The 19,483-nt window shown below is 52.7% G+C and overlaps 1 protein-coding gene across 2 annotated transcripts in view; it reads right to left on the minus strand.

Annotated features, from left to right (window-relative positions):
* LOC107211356 (ankyrin repeat and fibronectin type-III domain-containing protein 1-like) overlaps positions 1 to 19,483 on the minus strand; it is a 185,343-nt gene that overhangs the window by 77,492 nt on the left and 88,368 nt on the right. The window lies entirely within an intron of this gene.

The following is a 19,483-nucleotide window of genomic DNA, read 5'->3' on the forward strand; positions in this document are numbered from 1 at the left end:
AGCCAGGGGAGGATGCCAGTGGCTCCAGCACGTTCGTTCTTCCACAGCTTCCTCATCCCAGCCAGCTCAGAGTGGGAGCCTGACCCAGCTCTCACACTCTCCTGTAAACAGTCCTGACCCTGTGCACACACATCCAAGCAGTGAGGCACATCCAAGTTGGGCTTTGAGTCCAATAGAAGGTGAAAAACAAGCTGGAACCCAGAGAAAAGGGGGTTTGGACCACTGAGGTGGGAAGGAGAAGGGAAACATGGCTAGGCACACATGGTACACTGAGGTAATCCAGAGAACAGAACCAAGGCCTTGCAGCCACCCCCCAGCAGAGCAGCAAACCCCACATTTGGGAGCTGGGGAGCTCCTGGTGTCCTCCAGGCACCTGCCCAAGACACCACAGACCCACTGGGGAAGAGAGGCTGTGTTTCAGTGTCTCCCTGATGCCACAGCCTTGCTCAGACACCAGCCTGCCCCCAGCCCCTCACAATGCCAGGACATCCTTCTGTGAGCAGGTGGGCATCACCCAGCTCCAGCAGAGCCTCAATGGCAACTCTGGTTGCTCACCCACTCTCACAGCTGGGACCCAGGAGGGGAGGTCTTGGTGTTTTTCTAGGGCCTGAAACACGAACATAAACCTGGTTCTTTGGAAAATGGGGTGACCCTCAGAGGGTGCTGGAACTGCCCAGGCTCCCCAGGGAATGGGCACAGCCCCGAGGCTGCCAGAGCTCCAGGGATGCTCAGGTTGGGATGTTGGGGTGTGTGTGCAGGGACAGAAGCTGGACTTGGGTCCAGCTCTTAGGTCCAACTTGAGTCCAATCCCCGTGGGCCCATTCCAGGGTATTCCATGATTCTGTGATCCCTCTCCCTGAGCCCTAGGGCAGTGATGGGATGGGCTCTCAGGGACAGCAGCCCCATCACTGGCCCCTCACTCCAATGTTTCTGTAGCTCAGCCTGGCCCTGCCAGCAGGTTGTACACTCTTCAGGACCAGGCCAAGACAGAACAGGGTCAAATTTCCCAACGTCATTAATTCTGTTTCCTCTTCATTCTCCTCCAGCTTGGAGCTCACCCCTGCAGGTTCACTCCACAGTGGAGCAGGAATCTGTTGGAGCAGGAGGAAGGAGCCTGGCCCTGATTACACAATCCATGGCTCCAGGGACCCCCCACCATCTCTCTCCCTCAGCAATTACACCCACACAGCTCTGCTGGCTGCAGCACAGACCCTCACAGTGACCTGGGGTTCCTCGTCAGCTGTGAAAGGAGCACCAGCTCCATCAGCCTGCCTTCCTGCAGGAGGAAAGGCAAGTCTGCTCATGAGCATCTGCAGCACCCCCATTAAACAAGTCCATTTGCACTCCCTCCTTGCCTTCCCACCCCTTGCAGCATCTTCCCAGCCTTGCTTTCCCCAGCTGAGCCTCTCCCCAGCCACACACCCCGTGCCAAGGGGAGCTCACCCACAAACCCCTCGCAGCTCACACCACGCTAAGGCTGACCCAAGCTTCAAAGCATTTCTTTACTGAGAGCTCATCCAGGAAACTTTGTTTTCTCCACTGCTATTGTAGTGCTGCATGCCTGTAGGAACTCATTCATGCACAGCCAGCCACGCAGGCACGCACAGGCTCTGTGCTGGAGTCTCCCTGTGGAAGGAGCTCCCGGAGCTCTGCCGGGGCCGGCACAGCCAGACCCTGCACTTGCTGCTTCTCCGGATGGAAGAACTTGTCACATTGCTGGCAAAACCACGGGAGCTTGGAAACCTGCCAGCTCCACAGCACCCAGAGGGACACTCACGCACAGGCCTGGGCACTTTGGCTCCGTGGTGTCGTTCATCCAGCCCTGAGGAGCGGCAGGGAGGGTGCAGGACATGGCAGGGGAGCACAGGCTGCCCAGTCACCCATCACCAGTACTGCCGGTGGGCTGCACACCCTCCCTTCTCCACCTTATTTTTCCTTCTTTTTTGTGATTACAGCCTGTAAACTATTACAGCAGCTTGGAGCACATCGGGAAGGAGCTGTACTTGGGCTTAAGTGTTTGCAGGATCAGGGCTGAGCTGTGGAGCTGAACTTGCTGCTATTTATAGCGGGAAGCCCTGAGCACAGCACGTGCTGGAGGGGAGTGTGGCCAGGCCTGTGTTTCTGCTAAAACCTGGTGGGTTTTTTATTTTGTCTCATTTTGGAGATGTCAGCTGCCTGATCTCATAATTGCATTCATGTGATGCCTGGTATTTACAAATAGTTTTGTCATTTTTTAATATTTGGGCATACCAGGTCATAGAATCACAGAGAGGTTTGAATTGGAAGAGGCCTTAAAGCTCATCCCATTCCATCCCCTGCCCTGGCCAAGGACACCTTCCACTAGACCAGGTTGCTCCAAATCCTGTCCACCCTGACCTTGAGCACTTCCATCCTCCTACATGTTTATGCTGCTTTATAGGTAAAGTTCCATCTTTCATCACTGGTTTAAAAAATAAGAAAGGCAGGAGAAGCTGGATCCGTGTAGTAAGCTCCCAACTCCCAGGGCCTGCAGCTAATTAATTACACCCTGTCCTGCAGCATGCATTTTACACACAGCCCTGCGTGCCCACAGCCTGGCTGGGTGTCAACAGCCTGCCAGCAGCTCTGCCTGCCAGCCCAGCTAATTACAGCATGGAGAGCAAACGAGGGTGCCCTCCCTGCCCTCCTCTTCCCTCCCTTCCCCTCTCCTCCCTTCCCATCCCTGGTTGCTCCGCTGCCACTGCAGCCTCTGACAAAGTGGACCCAGGGCTGCAGCTCAGGCTGGGGAAGACCTTTCCCTGAGGCACCCAGGAGGAGCAGTGAGCAGCACAAGGATGAGAGTGTTCTGGAGACTGTGTCAGGGGCTGTGTCCCTCCTGGGCAGAGAGCAGGCCTGCCACCACACCCCCACCCTACCCCACTGCAGAGCCAGCCTGCTGGTCCCATCCCATCCCATCCCATCCCATCCCATCCCATCCCATCCCATCCCATCCCATCCCATCCCATCCCATCCCATCCCATCCCATCCCATCCCTGCTGTCCTTCCAGCCACCCCACCTCTCTCTGTATCTCCCTTGTCCCTCCTGCTGCCTTCATACACCCCAGCACTGGGTCTGAGGGAACCCCTCTGGTCTGAGTGGAAAACCAAATTCATGGAAAACATCTCCTCCAGCAGCCTCAGCCCCTTGATAGAGACAAGGCACCAGATGTAAGTGGACCACAGCAGGGTGTTCCACCTCCACTGCCTGGGGTTTGCTGCCCCACAGGGGAGACGGCACCACAGACCCCTGAGCAGGCAGCAACGCCTTCATCTCAGTGAGCAGGACCAGGACCAACAAAGCACAGCACCCTCAGGAAGTGTCCTCTGTCATCAAATCACTCCTGGGGTAACACATGTGGAAAATGGGGCATAGCTGAGCAGAAGAGGGATCATGGGGACCTGGTTGGTCACCCACTCACAAGTTATTAACAACCACGGCACACACAGACCTGCAGGGACATGAACAGAACCCAGCCATGACACACGGATTCCTGCAGGGCTGGAATGAGTTGGAAGTGACCTTAAATCTTATCTCATTTCATCCCCTGCCATGGGAAGGGACACCCTCCACCATCCCAGGCTGCTCCAAGCCCTGTCCAACCTGGCCTTGGACACTTCCAGGGATCCAGGGGCAGCCACAGCTTCTCTGGACACCAACGTCCACCCAGAGTTCCAAACACCACTGGAGAACAGTTCTCTCATGCTTTTGGCCCTGAAAGTGGCTCCCCAAGGCCACACAACATCTGACTCAATCAGTGTAAAAGTGAATCCCCAGTCCCAGGAATGTGGCTGCCACCACAAAATGATCTTTACTGCTCCTAGCCATGAAGGAAGAGCAGGGCTGTTTCCAGTATGATATGCCTGCCACAAAACAAGGCTGCCCCTCACAGATGGCTTCTTCTTCATCCTCCTCTTCCTCCTCAGTACACAGCACCAAGCCCAATGCACGGGAAACCTGCTCTTCCTGCACTGCACATCCCTGGGGAGCTGATGGGGCTGGGCAAGCTGGGTGTTACTGAAGGCTACAACACACTGTGGGGTGCTGCCTCAGCTTTGCCTCAAACCAACAGGAGCTAAAATATGGTTTGGTCAGGACAGGGACAGACGTGACATGGAAGGAGCACCTGAGCTCTTTCAGGTATAATATATATATTTTTTTATATATATATATATATATTTATATATAGAGCAAACCCACTGCTTAGACATAGCAGGAACCACTTCACTACCTGGGTAACACTGAAAGATCTGTTCTGAGCACCCCTCTGCCACCATCACTGGCCCAAGGTAACTCTTCTTGGCCTAAAAATTCACTTTTCCTCTCAAGTTAAAAGTGTTTGTTTGTTTGTTTGTTCAAATAAGGCTGGTAATGTATCAACCAACCCACTTCAGTGCAGCAAACTCTCTGAAACTCATATCAAGCTGTGGCTGCCCCATGCCTGGAAGTGCCAGGTTGGATGTGGCTTGGAGCAAATTTGGATTGTGGAAGGTGTCGCTGCCCATGGCAGGGGGTGGAATGTGATGGGCTTGAAGGTGTCTTGAGATGGGTCCCTTCCATTCCAAACCACTCTATGATTCTAGGATAATACACCACAGGTTTTTGGGAGCATCACCAATGTGAGCAGAGAAAAACTTACAAGAACTTTATGTGTTTTGGTTGCAGGTGAGGCTTTAAGAAGAAAGAGACCCTGGAGATTTGCACATTTCTCTTGGAACAGCCTTTCCTGAGGGATGGAGGCACTGGTTCTGTCTTGGCCACTGTTTCTCATCCAGACAGGAGGGAAGAAGGAGCCAGGGGACAAGGATACCCCTCCATCCCCAGAAAGCACACAGCTTCCCACAAAGCCACCCCACCTGGGAGTAAGATTGAAGTCAGCAGTAAGGTGAGGACAATGATGACCTTGCCATGTCCCCAAGTCCACCTTCCCAAGTGGAAAGGGACCAGGACAGCCAGTCCCTCACTGCTCCTGGAACGGCATCCATACCCTGAGCACTTACACAGGCTCCACCAGCCAACCACCACCAAATAGTCAGGAATCAAACTCCATAAGGGAAGCACAAGACACACTACAGAATAAATTGAGTACATTAGAAAAAGCCCAGAGAGGAAAAATAGATTTTTGGAACATGTTCTCAATCTCATTAATTGGAAAGACAGCCTTGGAGGGGGAAAAAAATTATTATATCCTCCCCAAACCATTATCCGCTCTTCAGAGTGTATCATATGAAAACAGTTATATAAAAGAATAAATTATATTTGGAATGGCAAGAACCCCAGAATAAAGCTAGGAACTCTGATGTTCCCATATAAAGATAGGAGACAGTTATCTGTTCCAAATTTTCCAGTTTTCTGCTGCGCCAATTCAAATTCACTACATACCAGCATGGCCATATAAAGGGGACTCCACCCATGTGAGCTTGGAAAGAGCAGTAATCCCCCAAACTATCAATTTAATGTATGGGGATAGAAAATGAGGGAAGAATGTAGTCCCAGAAGGAGCTCTGTGTTAACGACATGGCGCAGGGCTGCAGAACGTGCACACAGCAACATCATTTACAGCGACTTTCGCATCGTGAGACCCGAGCTGAAATCGACATTTCTGCACGCAGACACCATTGATGCTGCAAATTAAATGTCCATTTCCAGATCCAATGTGAACTTTATTTTTGTTTTATTTTCTACTATTTGCTCAGTGTCACGTTTCTTGGCTGGCATTAGGAAATCATCTTTTCCTTAGGGGTTTTTTAATTAATTTTCAGGCCATCTTGCCCAGGATCTCCTGAGCAGCCGAGGAGTGAGGATGCCTCAGGGCAGGGCTAGCACCAGGCAGGGTCCTCTCAGCCTGACGCCTGTGGAGGTGCTTCAGTCCCAGCCTGGGATGTGGGTGTTGATCACCACCCAACCACACAAGAATCCCCACACAAGCAGCCTCAAGCTCCCCCTTACCCCGTGTTGGATCTGAGCTGGATAAAAATCCTTCTTTTTCTTGGATTTCTGCAGATGCAGCACAGCACTGGGAATGCTGTTAGCATGAGCACATGGCACTGGTGTGGGCTGGGGCACAGCAGCGAGGGGCAGGTGGCACAAACATGGGAGGCAGGATGTGACCCTGAATCTGGCCGCACACCCCTGAGCCCCCAGGAATGTGTTGTCATGTTTGAAACTGCACAACAAGCTGGTTCCTCACCTGAACTACACAAACAATACACAAAGTGCAGGTGGTATCTTTCCAAGTTTTCTTTCCTGTTTAGAATTCCTGCACAGAAGATGCTGTGGGTGCCCCAGCAGCTCCATATTCCTCCCTCCCAGACCTGTGGAGCCACTGCTCACAGCAGGAGGTGAGAAGGATGGGTAGGAGATGGAGATCTGGGCCAGGAGATGGAAATGAGGCCTACAGCCCATCTTTCATCAGTTTTTAAACCAGTCAAGGGCTGGACACAAAGCCCCCTTGTCACCAGTCTGAAGCTTCCAGATCCCCCTCCCTGGAAGTGTTCAAGGACCGGTTGGACAAGGCTTGGAGAAACCTGGTATGATGGAAAGTGTCCCTGCCCATAGCAGGGGGTTGGTACAACATGAGCTTTAAATTTCCTTCCAACCCAAACCATACCATGATTCTACACAGAAGCAGCCTGAAGGAGAAATTATTTTCTCCAACTCAATCAATCTAATAAAAATCATTACAAAATTGAAAAATAAAACCCAGAAAAAATCCACCCAAACCAAAAAACAAAAACAAAAACAAGAAACAAAACAAAACAAAACAAAAAAAACCTAAAAAATAAGAACCTTTTAGAAAGCAGCTCTTTTTATGCCCTGAGACCCTGATGAGGACCAGCAGCACCAAGTTTGACATCCCCCCACACCATCAGCACCGTCAGCACTGGCGCCGGAGCCAGCAGCGCCCTGGAAAGGAGCTGGCAGCCAACAGCAAGCCCTGTCCAAGCCATCAGGATGGATATGCAGATAAACCAGGTCACAGAAGTGTTTCCATCCCGGCCAGACAGTGACTAAGAGACGGCATTAATTTGTTACTCAGCCCAAGTTTAACTTCAGACCAAGAAGAGCCAAATGGTCGTTCCAAGTGAAAAAATACTGCAGGATGCATTCCTTTGCCCTGTCCCAGGAATACCCAGGGATTCATGATTTCAAGATGGAGTTGACAGCTCTTTCATATATCACTAAGAATAACAAACCAACCTTTCTGTTTTTCTTTTCATTCCCCAAATGCTATTTACTGGTCACAAGAAGCCGCACGTCATGTTCACACAGCGCTCTGGGGAGGTGGGGCTGGACCAGCTCCACATGCTCTTAGTGCAGCACATCAAACCACCACAGACAAAAAGTTGTTTCATTGGCAGTCCTGCTGTCAGCACAGAGAATGAAGTGTATGTGAGGGAGCATCCACCTTCCATCCCTTTCTGGACACAACGTGAAGGCTCCTGGGAGCTTTACCAGAGATGTGAGACTGAGAACACAACTGACAAACCCTCTGGAGCTTGAAAGCCCTTCCAAATTTATTCATAATTTTATAACCTGCTACAGCACCTGTGCCTGTTGCAGTGCCTGTCTGGGACAGTCCCCACATCACGGCAGGTACAGGGCAGCACCTCTGTGCCATGGTGCAGGCAGTGAGCCACATGCCCAGGTGAAGGGACAGCAGCAGGGCCCAGTGACCCCAACACCACACAGAGGTTTGGGGATCACCAGAACCCATCACACAACAGCTTTTTTTTTGCCTTTTAGGGTCTCCAGAAAATGGTGTGTTCAATGACTGAGCTCAGACTCGTCCAACATCATGCCAAGGTGGTGGCAGTCGTGCCCAGGGAGAGGCATCCCCAGCCCCAGTGGTGCCTTCCTGTCCCTGGGCTGAGGCTGCAGAACATGAGGCACCACAGGGTCCCTGGAATGCCCCACATCACTCCAAAGCATTTGTTCCTGCAGGCAGGGGAGATTTGATGCTGTCAGCCTGGCCAAGTGCAGCACAGCAGAGCTCTAAACAAACACTGCCACAGCACTCGCGTCCAACTCCGTCCACAGATGGAGCAGAAGGGATGTCCATGATATGATACAGTCTCAGTAAATCCTGCCAGAGAGCTTAGACCATGTCATACCCATATCTTGTTTTACAAAACCATGTGCTGTCTCACAATAGATCAGGTTAGAGCTGTGCAGAGCTTTCAGCCCCAGCATCCCTCTACTGGAAAATTCCCAACCAGCTCTGCCAAGGGGCCAGGATCCAGAGCTCCAAATCCACCTCCCTGCAGCCACCCAGCACGAGAGCTGGTACACACTGCTGCCTGGCCCCTTTGGAACACAAACAGTCCCTTCTCCTCCACCATTCAGGACCTGGGAACCAGTTTTAGTCAAAACAAGCCTAAGGAATGCCTGTGGGACAGTGTCCTGATGGGAGAGCCCAGAGAGGCCCAGTCCCACGAAGGACCTCAGTGGCAGCACACTGTCACTTGAGGGACAGCATGGTGACAGTCCTCATGCCCCCTGGACACAGAAAGCAGGGAGACAGGACCCACCTGGTCTCCAGTAAAACTCCAGCTAGCTCCAGGTGAGCTGGGTTGTTGTAAGAGGGCAGCCCAGCCCAGCATCCCCGGGCAAGGCAAGGCACACGGAGAGGGGGCTGTTCCACTGCAGGGCATCCTCCCGCAGAGCCGAGGCGTCGGGCTGTGCCGAAATGCAGCAGCAGCTGCTCGGGAGGCAGGTGACACATCCTGCGTGCAAAAGGCTCATACCCAACCTGCTGGGGCTTTCAGGGCTGGGCAGGGCTCCTGCTCCTCCCGTGCTCCACAGCCCTTCCTTGTGGCACCCACTCCCGGTCCCACCCTGCGGCTCCTCCATGTCCTCATGCTCACCCCATCCCACCAGCTCCTGCCCAGCTCCAGCTCGGAGGGCATGGGAACCCTCCAAAACTGGGGTAAGGACTGGGCCAAACCCACACCCCACACTCAGTCACGGCTCAGAGCCACGGCAGCTCAGGGCTGGCTGCCACAATGCCACCGGAGAGGTTCCTCCTCTGGTGTGTCTTTGCCAGGCACAGCCCCTCCTCTGGCACATCCTCCCACACACAGGGGTCTGGGCAGAGCTCACCTCTGCACCCCACAGGGCAGCAGTCCCCCAGGATGCTTGCTGAGCCCATCTGGCCTTCACCACAGCCACAGCCACAAAGTCTTCATGAACCTCGTGAAAAAAACAAATGCCTTGAATACATTTTTGCTTTTTCCCAGTAAATCTCTTCGGTACCCCCTAGTCTGATGTGAAATCACTCACCATCTCTGTAGTACTCAGAGCTGCACAGAGGTCCTTGCTTCTTCCCTATCTTTCTCGTCTTCTTCTGCTTTCTTCTCTCCTTGTTGTCTTCCTCCTCTCCCTCCTGGGTGGCCAGGCTCTCCCTGCCGGGAGGGCAGCAACCTATCCAAGATTCCTATCTGGCCGCCCACAGCCTCTCCCAACAATTACAGGCCTCTGTGGCTGTCCCAGGTAAGCAGCAATGACAGACCCCGAGGCAACTTCATGGAAATGTCTGTTCAGAGGCAGGGTTACCTCTCCTTGCCAACTCCTGCCTGAAAAGGAGCATCCTGCACACCCTGGCAGCATGACGATCCCAAACAATGGAGGGAAATGAAATTACACCAACCTATCCCTAGAAAACAAGGGTATAAGTATTTCCCAGAGTCCCTGCATCATTCCAGTGGCCCCATCCCCAGTCCCATGGCTTCTTTCCAGCACAGAGAGGTCTGTGGGGCTGGGGTGCCCACCCCAAAAGCTTGTATGAGCCCAGCATTTGCAAAGACAAAGTGATCCTTTAATGCCACATCCACATCCAAAGGTTATTGGTGAAAAACCCACAGGACAATCTTTGGCAGCCACACTCAAAATGTGGGTGCTGGGGCACTGGGCAGTGCAGGGAAGGGCCCTGCTACAGGACCCAGCTGTAGAAGAAGCCTCAAACCCCTGAGCTCAGGGTGCAGCCGTTCCCCAAAAGCCATTCCCCAAAGAGACACAGGCAGGGGTGGCAGTGGGGCACAGATGTGATGGGCTGTGGCTCTCAGCAAACACTCACTTCATCTCTGATTTCCTGGGTGTGATCACAATGAAAGCCCAGAGCCCCCATCCAAAGAGCAAAACTGGGAATTCCCAACTGCAGCAGACACCGAGCCCACGCTGCTGATACGAGGTGCAGCAAACTTCCAGCTCCTCTCACCACAAACCCCTCCATACTCCACAAGCAACAAATGACATTGTTCCCCCTGCCCCGTCCCCCAGGAGCCACTGAAGGCATCACTCCCCTTGTCCTGTCCCCATGTGACTCCCAGCCCTGCCCAGCAGCGCTGGCACTGCCAGATTAACGCTCAGCACAGTCTCACCCTGAAAACAGCAGCCTCTGACCTCAGGAGGGGTTTGTGCCCCCAGCAGGGTCCCGTGTTTCCCACTCCCACTGTTGCCCCATAAAAGCCTGTGGGCTTGGCCTGGGCTAAGCAGGACCCCCAGTCCTGTCTGTGCACTGCCCAGGGGCACCCCAGTCACTTCCTGCTGGTCTGCCTGTGTATTTTAGGGACATGTGGCACATGGGCACACCAGGGAGGATGCAGGAGCCCCTGATCCAGCACAAGCTTGTGGAAAGTGAGTGACACCCGAATCTTGCTGACCAGAGGTGGAGAGAGTAACTTAGAAATTAATATGAGCATAGATCTTTGGGTAGGGTGAGGAGGAAAAAGGCTGAGGAAGAAGTAGCTGAACTGGGATAAAGAAACTCTTGCACCCAGACCCCATTTCTCTCCAGAAAGAGCCAAAACCTTAACAGGAGTTTGTGTTAAAGCCTCTGATCTTCCCTGGGGTCTCAGCCCTGGGTATCACATGTTCACACAGCCAGGGACAGCCACTGCCCAAATTCAGCTTTAATCCAAATAACATTAAAAGATACTCAAGGGATTAAGTGACCTGACAAGTTACAGGCACACCCAGGGACAGAAAGCAATGGTGTGTGTCACAACAGGGCTGTGATCACATGGCCCTCCTGGCACTCACCCGATGTGCCTCAGTTTACCCAGTCATTATGGGCAGGTGTGGCACTGCCCAGCTCCTGCAGGGCAGGGGAAGGTCAGGTGCCTACCACAGAATCATGGAACTGTGGAATCATTGAATGGTTTGGGTTGGAAGGGACCTTAAAACCCATCTCATCCCCTGCCATGGGCAGGGACATCTTCCACTCTCCCAGGTTGCTCCAAGACCTGTCCAACCTGGCCTTGGACACTTCCAGGGATGGGGCCACAGCTCTTCTGGGCCCTGTGCCAGGGCCTGCCCACCCTGCCAGGGAACAATTTCTTCTCACTATCCCATCTAATCCTACTCTCTCTCAGTTCAAAGCCATTCTCCTGTGTCCTATCACTACGTGCCCTTGCAAATATATAAATATATATATATAAGTATATATATATATGTCCACACACACACTCCCACCCACACACATTATATATGTATTTGTGTTTTATGTTTAATAGTGCTGTTCCCAGGACTGCTCCCATGGGAAGCACAGCCCCATACTGCTTTGGCTGGGGGTCGGGATGAGTCAGCAAGCAGAGGGAGGAAAGCCACAGCCCTGGGGGGTTTGCCTGCAATCGAGCAGCATTTCAGCAGTGGTGAGGGAAGAAATTAAAGAAATAAATCGTATTTTGTTTGTGCTTAGTGAACACTCACTAGAGAGTCATGATGAAACCACACATGCTTTTCCAGGCAGGAGACAGCGGTGCTTGGAATCACGGGCTGGTCGCAGGGTGCCACAGGGATGTGGGTACTCACAGCAGGAACGGGATGGATGCTGACAGGGAAGGAGGTGTCAGAGCACAAGGAGCTCTGGCTGGGGATGTGGGGTAGAGCAATGGATTTGCTGTGCCTGAAAAGCTGGGTTAAGATGGGATGGTGGGAGAGGAGCTGAGGGAGGAGATGGGAGGTGCTGCCCGAGCCCTGCGGCTGGCACAAGAGAGGCAGCAGAAAACCCCCCGCACAAAGCAGACCCTGCCCCATGGCAGCGTGGCACTGCTGGGGCTGGGGATCACCTGCTCCCCTGCCTGTCCCTTGCCCTTGGGAATGAGATGGCCAGAAGCATCCCAACACCTTGGGATTCCCAGCAGCAGCAGAGTGGGCATGGTGCCAGCTACAAAAAATGAATTGGGAAAGGCAGTTTTGGGGCAAAAGGGCTGTTTTTGGAGAGGAGGGGAGAAAAGAAAATAATTTTTTCAAAAAGTAAAATAAAGGGAAAGACAAAACCGCTGTGTAAGAGATGAAGGGAAGAGGGGGGAAAAAAGCTGAGGAGAAATCTCTGGAGAATTGTGGAGAAGAAGAAAGCACATAGACACGCCAGTGGAGCTGGAGTGAGAGCCAGGGAGCAGGAAGCGCCTAACTAGGATGGAGACAGAGATACTACAGAACCCTGGTGACGTCATGCTGGAGTCGCAGCGGTTTCCAAAACAACTCCAAACTCCAGAGCCCAGAGAGGGAGTGAGGAGTGCAGAAGTGGAAACGAGATGGGGCTCGGCGCTCAGAGGGAGCTGGAACAGGAGCTGGAGGCGTCTGCGGAGCTGAGCCCGCTCCCAGCTCCCTGTGGGTTTGCTCTGGCGGGACGGGCTCTGGGGAGCCAGCAGCCACGGAGACAGAGGTTATTGTAGAGCCAGGCAGCATCAGAAAGGAAATTCCTGAGGGTGTTTTCCTAATTGACACATACAATGAAGTTACAGTCCCCCAAAGCCCCTTGCTGCAAGAAGGTGAATGCTGGATGCTCCCAGAAGCAGAGCCAAGGAGTGAGCAACAGCAGAGCCAGCGACCCAGAGGAAATAAATCTGCACTAAATGGAAACCACACACAGAGAGTTGTCCCGATGGCAGCGGGCGGCTCTGCCCCAGCCTGTTCGGATTAGAGGCTTTTATGGCTGTGCTGGCCCTGGGGAGCCTGGCCAAGGCGGCTGGGTCGGCTCAGGGCTCTGTGAGCAGGGAGAGAACAAAGTGAGAAGGCAAAGTGAACCCCCAGGCTCAGGCTGTGGTGCCCCTCGTCCGGGGCTTGCAATGTGGGGCTGCCCCCTGTGTCCCCAGCCCACCCCACAGCTGCTGGATGGGTATGGCAGCCCCAGCACCCATCCTATGGATGGCACAACAGCCGTGGGGACATTTCCTGTCTCACAACCCCAGGGGTGTTTCTGCTGGAGGCTGCGGGAATTCCTGCAGGGAACTGCCTGCCTGGCCAGATCCAAGCCCAAGGCAGCACCTGGGTGCTCCCACACCTTTTCTCTCACAGCTTCACCTCCTGCCAGGCTGGAGCCTGCCTGCTCTCACAGTCCTGTGCTGCTGGTAATTGGCACAGCCGTAACTGGGCTGTCCTGGGCTGATCCTGGAGGTCTGGTATCCTGCAGCAATCCAGGCCCAGATCCTGCTGGGACACAAGGATCCCCGCCCTGTAGCACTGCTGCACATGTGATGAACCTCCTTGGTCTCAGTACTGTCCTACAGCTCCCGTGGCTTCTGCCAAAGGATGCATCATGCGGGGAACACTGCAAAACACCTTGGCCAGGGGGATGGGTGTCAGGGCACACCTGTAGGCTTGTGGAGGGGTCCAGGGTGGGGACCCAAGAGGGGTGAGCAGGCACAATCACCTCTCTGCCTCCAAACCTGTGACAAGCAGCAGGAGGGCACAGGCTGCACAAGGAAGGTTCGGCTGTGAGCCCACCTTGCAGTCGATCCAGGGAAATCCATGGGAAGGTAACAAGACCCCCAAGCTGGCGAGGCAGGCAATTGTTAGGATGGAACTGCCAAGAGATGTCCTTGGTGCCGGCACTGCCACATCCCCTCTGCACACACGGGATGGCTCAGAGCCAGCAGCACCAGAGGCAGGCTGGCCACAGCAGCAGCTCCTGCCTGTCATCCTCCCCTAGGCCCCTAGCCGGCTCCCTGGTTAAATCCCACCGTGGCTGCTTTCCTGCCCGGGGGCGAGGAGAGCCTGACTCACACGCTAGCAGAGATTAATAAGCGAGCAGAGGAGCCGGGCTCATGCTCTGTGCAGCAGCTGAATCACCGCGCTCCGGCTGCCTCGCGCATTGTCCCAGCGCTGAGTCAGTGCTGCTGCGCTGGGCAACAACAGCAGAGACCAAAACTTGTGGCCTGTGAAATGCAGCAGCACAGAGAAATCAAAAAAGAAATGTTGCTGTAAGCAAGCTAATAGGGCACCCACGGAGTCCCAGTAAAGCAGTGCTCTGGGCTCCAGCTTCCCCCCGCAGAAATGCAAACCCCCAGCCTCCCACAGGGGCACCGTGCTTGGCAGCAGCAGCTTCCTCCTGCTTAAAAGCTGCCACCTCTGTATTTGTAACTTTTTATGTTCAGCTTATTTGGACGACGTGGTCTGGTTGTTTCTCCACCCTGGCTGGGCTCCATGTGCACTGCACACAGATATCCCAAGCCTCTAGACCATCCCTGGAAGTGTCCAAGGCCAGGCTGGACAGGGCTTTGGAGCAACCTGGGACAGCAGAAGGTGTCTCTGCCCATGGCAGGGGGGTAGAGTGAGAGAGCTTTAAGGTCTTTCCAACCCAAACCTATGCTATTCCCACAGCTCCCAAACTCACAGTCCTGGTCTATCATTTCCTCCAGAAGTATAAGATGGGATTTTGAAGGATGAGGGAAACAGTAATTCCTGAATAAAGTGCTATCTTAGAGCAAATGACAACCACCCTTCTCAAACTCCCCAGATAATCTCTAGCTGCCAGGCTGCCAGGGTCCTCCATCTCCCCCAGGTAAGGAGAAAGTCCCACTCCAGCCAGGTGGAGCTCCCTCTGCCACCCCAGAACAGCTCCTGCCATACAGCAGGGTGAACAACCACCACTTGCTGGGCCTTGAAAAATAAATCATATTTCACCTCTAAATGAAACAAAAGCCTCCTGCACTCAACATCCTGCTTCCTGAGGTTGGGAGGGAGTGTCTCAAGTCCTCTTAGGGTCCTTGTCCACCCTCAAGCCACACAGCTGGCAACCTGGAAAGTACTTTGCTGATACACAGGACACAAAAACTTGGAGAAACATGGGACTAGAACCTGGATTCATGGAGAAGAGAGATGGGAATCAGCTTGAGAAACAGGGTCAGCTGCTGGCTTGTCCTTAAACATAGCCCTGAATTACAAACATCACTGTGCCCTAAGTGCCTCTTTCTGATAATATCACCCCCAGACGAGTCTCAACCTCCCCTGACACCAGCTAATGACTGGGCTTTGAAGGTGCTGCATGGCAGCAAGTTCTGCAGGTTAATGGGAATGTGTGGCAGCACTGCATCTCCTTCCTGCCAGCCTGGTCCAATGTCCTGCCCTAGAGAAAGACCAAGGGCCCAAGGGACACACCAGGAGTCACAGCATCACCCTACAGCCACCAAGCCCCCAGGGCAGCTCTGGCAGCCCTGCATCCCAGATGGATGGTTGCAGCCCTGAGTGCTGCCAGCAGCCCCTCCACCCCTGGTGCCCCACTCTGGTCTGACAGCAGTGGTGGTGGTGCTGGGCAGGTCCCACACGGACACAACGTGAAACCTCCTTGTCCATCATCCAGCCTAGTGTCATCCAATCTCCAACCACCCCAATCTCAAACAAACCATCAACCTGAAATAAAACCAAATCTGCTCAAAATCCCAGTAAGCAGCAGGTTGCCTCTGTTTGCTCTTACAAGGATCTAATTCAGGTCTAATAGGACAGTTATTATGATGTATTAAATGAGTGGCAATTGATTATTAAGAGCTTATTCATTGGACCTGGGCAGATGGGTAATCAGATACCTGCCTATTACATAGCTGTGAAACCACTCTGACTATGCTTCTAATGACCAAGTGATATTTACTTAACATTCAATATCCATCACTAGGAAAGGTCTCTCTAAGATTTAATAAGCCTCTGTTATTTTATGTTTAATTAAATACCATCCACTATTAAAAACATATTTAACTGAGGTCAAAACCAGTAAAAATTGTATCTTATAACATAGCTGTTAAACCTCAAATATCTTCTTAATGATTAATTGGGATTTAGCACATGATCACTGTCCTACTGAGACCGGATGGAAAGTGGAAGCTCAACGATTCAGGGACCAAAGTGCTTTGCTTCTGCAAACAATTCTGCTGGTTAAATGGTTTGGCTAATAAAAATAAAACAGAGCAGTGGGAGCCTCAGTTCCTACGTCACCCAACTTTGGAAAATTCAGAATACAGCACAGTCACTTGCACAGTGCCCAGCAACTCGCATGGCCATGTGGGGAGCCGAGATCACCATCTCCTTCCCAGAGATCTGGGTACCACAGGTGTGTTCCTGAAGGCCAGGACATCAGCAGGACCTTTCCAGAGCAGCTCTGCCCCAGCTCCAAGGCAGCAGCTCTGGAGCAGTGGGCCGAGGGACTCCTGATGGGACAGTTCCTGCTGGGATTGTGAAGGGCATCCTTTCTGCTTGGGCTGTCCAGCTGGGGCAGTTCAGTGGTCCATTACACCCACCAGTTTCCCCAGCAGAAACAACAGTGCCTGGAAGAAGCTGGAGACAGATTTTATAGAATCATGTAATGATTTGTGTTGGAAGGACCCTAAAACTCATCCCATTCCAACCCCCTCCCACAGGCCAGGACCCCTTCCACAGACCAGGATCCTCTGAGCCCCATCCAGCTTGACCTAAGCCACTTCCAGGAAAGGGGCAGCCAGAGCTCCTCTGAGCAACCTGTTTGCCACAATGGTGAAAAACTTTGATGTTAGAAACAAAGAGATGTTTTCAGGCCAAGGCACCAGTGAGCTCCCAGAACTAAAGGCCCTGGAAGCAGAAGTCCTGAAGCAGCAGCAGCAGACTAAGGACAGATGTTTGTCACTGCCCTGCACAAGTGTCCTCCATGGCCTCCACTACAGGCAGCCCTGAATACACACAGCACCACACATCACATGCTTCCTTCACTTCTGGGCACAGGGACAGCTGATGGGGGAAAAGAGCCTCTAGGCAAGGCAGAATAAGTTTGGACAGGGAGCAGGGAAAAGTCCAAAGCATGTCAGCACTTGGGAAAAAGCCATTCCACCTCAGTGACCTCCTGCAAGAGGGTTTATTTTTATTGGTTTTGTTTTGAAAGACCTTGAAAGCAAAATCTGATACTAGCAAAGTATTAAATATAGCAGTACAGACCCACATGGATTGCACAAGAAAACAATTTCAGAATAGAAACAGCAAGAATGTCTACAAACACTGAGAAAAATACCAGGAGAGGGAAGCCAAGAGAATCCTTTCCTTCTGTTGTTCCCCTCACAGCCTCAGGCACGCTGGGGAAATCAGGGTTAGACAGTGGGCTGCATGCTTCAGTCCTGGGAAATGAGTCAAGAGCCTGGAACATGTGCTCAGCACCAGGCACAGCCACGGCAGCCCTGGGCTATGAGCTCATGGGCTTCCTAGGAGAGACCCTGGTGGGTCAGACCTGGGTTTGTGGTGCTCCAGGGAGAGGCACAGAAGGAGCATCTCAAGGGAACTGCTGGATGGGCTTGGAGATAACCAGAGCTCTTCCCCAAAGTCATGTCCCAAGAGTGAATCATCATCCTGCCATGAATGACATACCAAAGGGATAACAAAACATTCCCAGTGTCTGACAAGACACTGTATTATGTGTGAGGGGTGTTCTAAATATCCACATGGAAAAGATGATTTGGGAGGAAAACCTTGCTGCTATTCAGTGTTTCTAAAAACAAGAGTGTCTGGGAGTCAGGGAATCCCAGGATGGTTTGTGTTGAAAGGGACCTTAAAGCCCATCCAGTCCCACCCCCTGCCATGGGCAGGGACACCTTCCACTGTCCCAGGTTGCTCCAAGCCCCATCCAGCCTGGCCTTGGACACTTCCAGGGATGGGGCACAACTGCTCTGGGGAAGAACAAGTGTTTGTTTTCATTTTTTTTTTTACCAGAGAAGTCCAAGAGAGTCCAAGCATCAGAGATGCAAAAACTTCAACCAGAGGGAAGCAGTTCAGAGCAGACCTGGTAGCTGGCTCTGCAGGCCAGGTAGAGGCTGCGTGGAGAGGACTGGAATCTCTTGGGAGGACGCTCGTGGAGTAACCTTGTCATCAAAAGTCCTCTATCACCTCCCAGATTTGTATATATACAAATAACAAACTACCTCCTCACCCTCACCACCTCCCTCCCATGCAGGAGCCCCAGCATCAGGGCAGGCAGGTCCAGGAGATACCATCTGGGGAGCTTCAAAGCCACACAGCTGATTAAGAAAATAGCAGAGGTGCCTGTCTGGGGGATATGGTGATTAAGGATGTCTCCATCTCCAATCAGCCTTGGAGACTTCTCTGGAATATTGACAAGTGCCCCACAATGCCATGGGAGGAGCTCCACACTTGATGTGTCCTGTCTCATTCTGGAAAGTCAGAGGATGTGAAGAGTGAGGAAGAAATCTCTGGAGATGGCTCCTTCATCCAGTGGAAGAGAGCAAGACATCTGCTCCCAACACATCCATCTCCACTGGACAGGGCTCCTTCCTCTCATTCAGACAGAAACCACTGCTCATTGACTACTCTAAATCTCACTTTTGATCAGCTCTTCACAAGAGCCTCTCATCCTACAACTGCATTTTGGTATCAGAAAATGACTCCCACAGGGTAGGGGAGGCCTCGGGAGCTGCTCCAGCACAAACATGAGGGTTTGCCTCTTCAAATTTTCTCTTTGTATCCTTGCAACCCCAAGATTCCCAAGAGGGAAAGGACCACCTTTTCCATCAATCCAGTCCTCCAGCTGAGGCTCCAGGCCACATCTTGTTGAGTTTCAGTATTTCCAGAAAAAACTCCAGAGCTGAACAGAGGAGGGCCCAGGTGGGCATCACGGATGTGTGGGACAAGGAAACAGAGATGGGCTCTAAGAGCCTCCACAGAGCTCCTGTTGTAAGTTCCCTTCCATAACAACCAGGACACCTGGGGAAAGCCAAGCCCTCCATGGAGTCAGACAGCTAAACACACACAGGGCTCACAGCAGAGCCAAACCCCACTTCTGCTTCTGCTGGATGTTTGTCGTGTCACTTGGCAAACATCACCAGGCCCATCTTCCTTTCCAAGCCTGCAGCAAATGCAATGTCTCCAGTCCATGGCACCATGGGGGTATCAAAATGTGTTCCTCTCCTGCTTCACACCCCCATCCACACAAACCAGCAGCTCTCTGGTGATGCCCATTTCCCTCCACCACCCATGATGGCATTCCAGACACCCAGCCCAGACACCACCACATCTCAGTTCAGACAGGCAAATCCCATCCCTCCTCTTCCCATGCCTCAGTTTCCCCCATGGCAGAAGCAAACCTGCCTGTGGGTGCCATCCCACCCCAACTCCAGCAACAGAGCGAGGCTCAATTCATCCCAGCCTGCAAACTGCCCCAGATCCCCACTCCAGGACCACGTAAATTCTGAGCTGTTTGTTTGTCCTGGTGCACAGACA

This window comes from Parus major, chromosome 14 (genome assembly GCF_001522545.3).
Source record: "Parus major isolate Abel chromosome 14, Parus_major1.1, whole genome shotgun sequence".
Lineage (NCBI taxonomy): Eukaryota > Metazoa > Chordata > Aves > Passeriformes > Paridae > Parus > Parus major.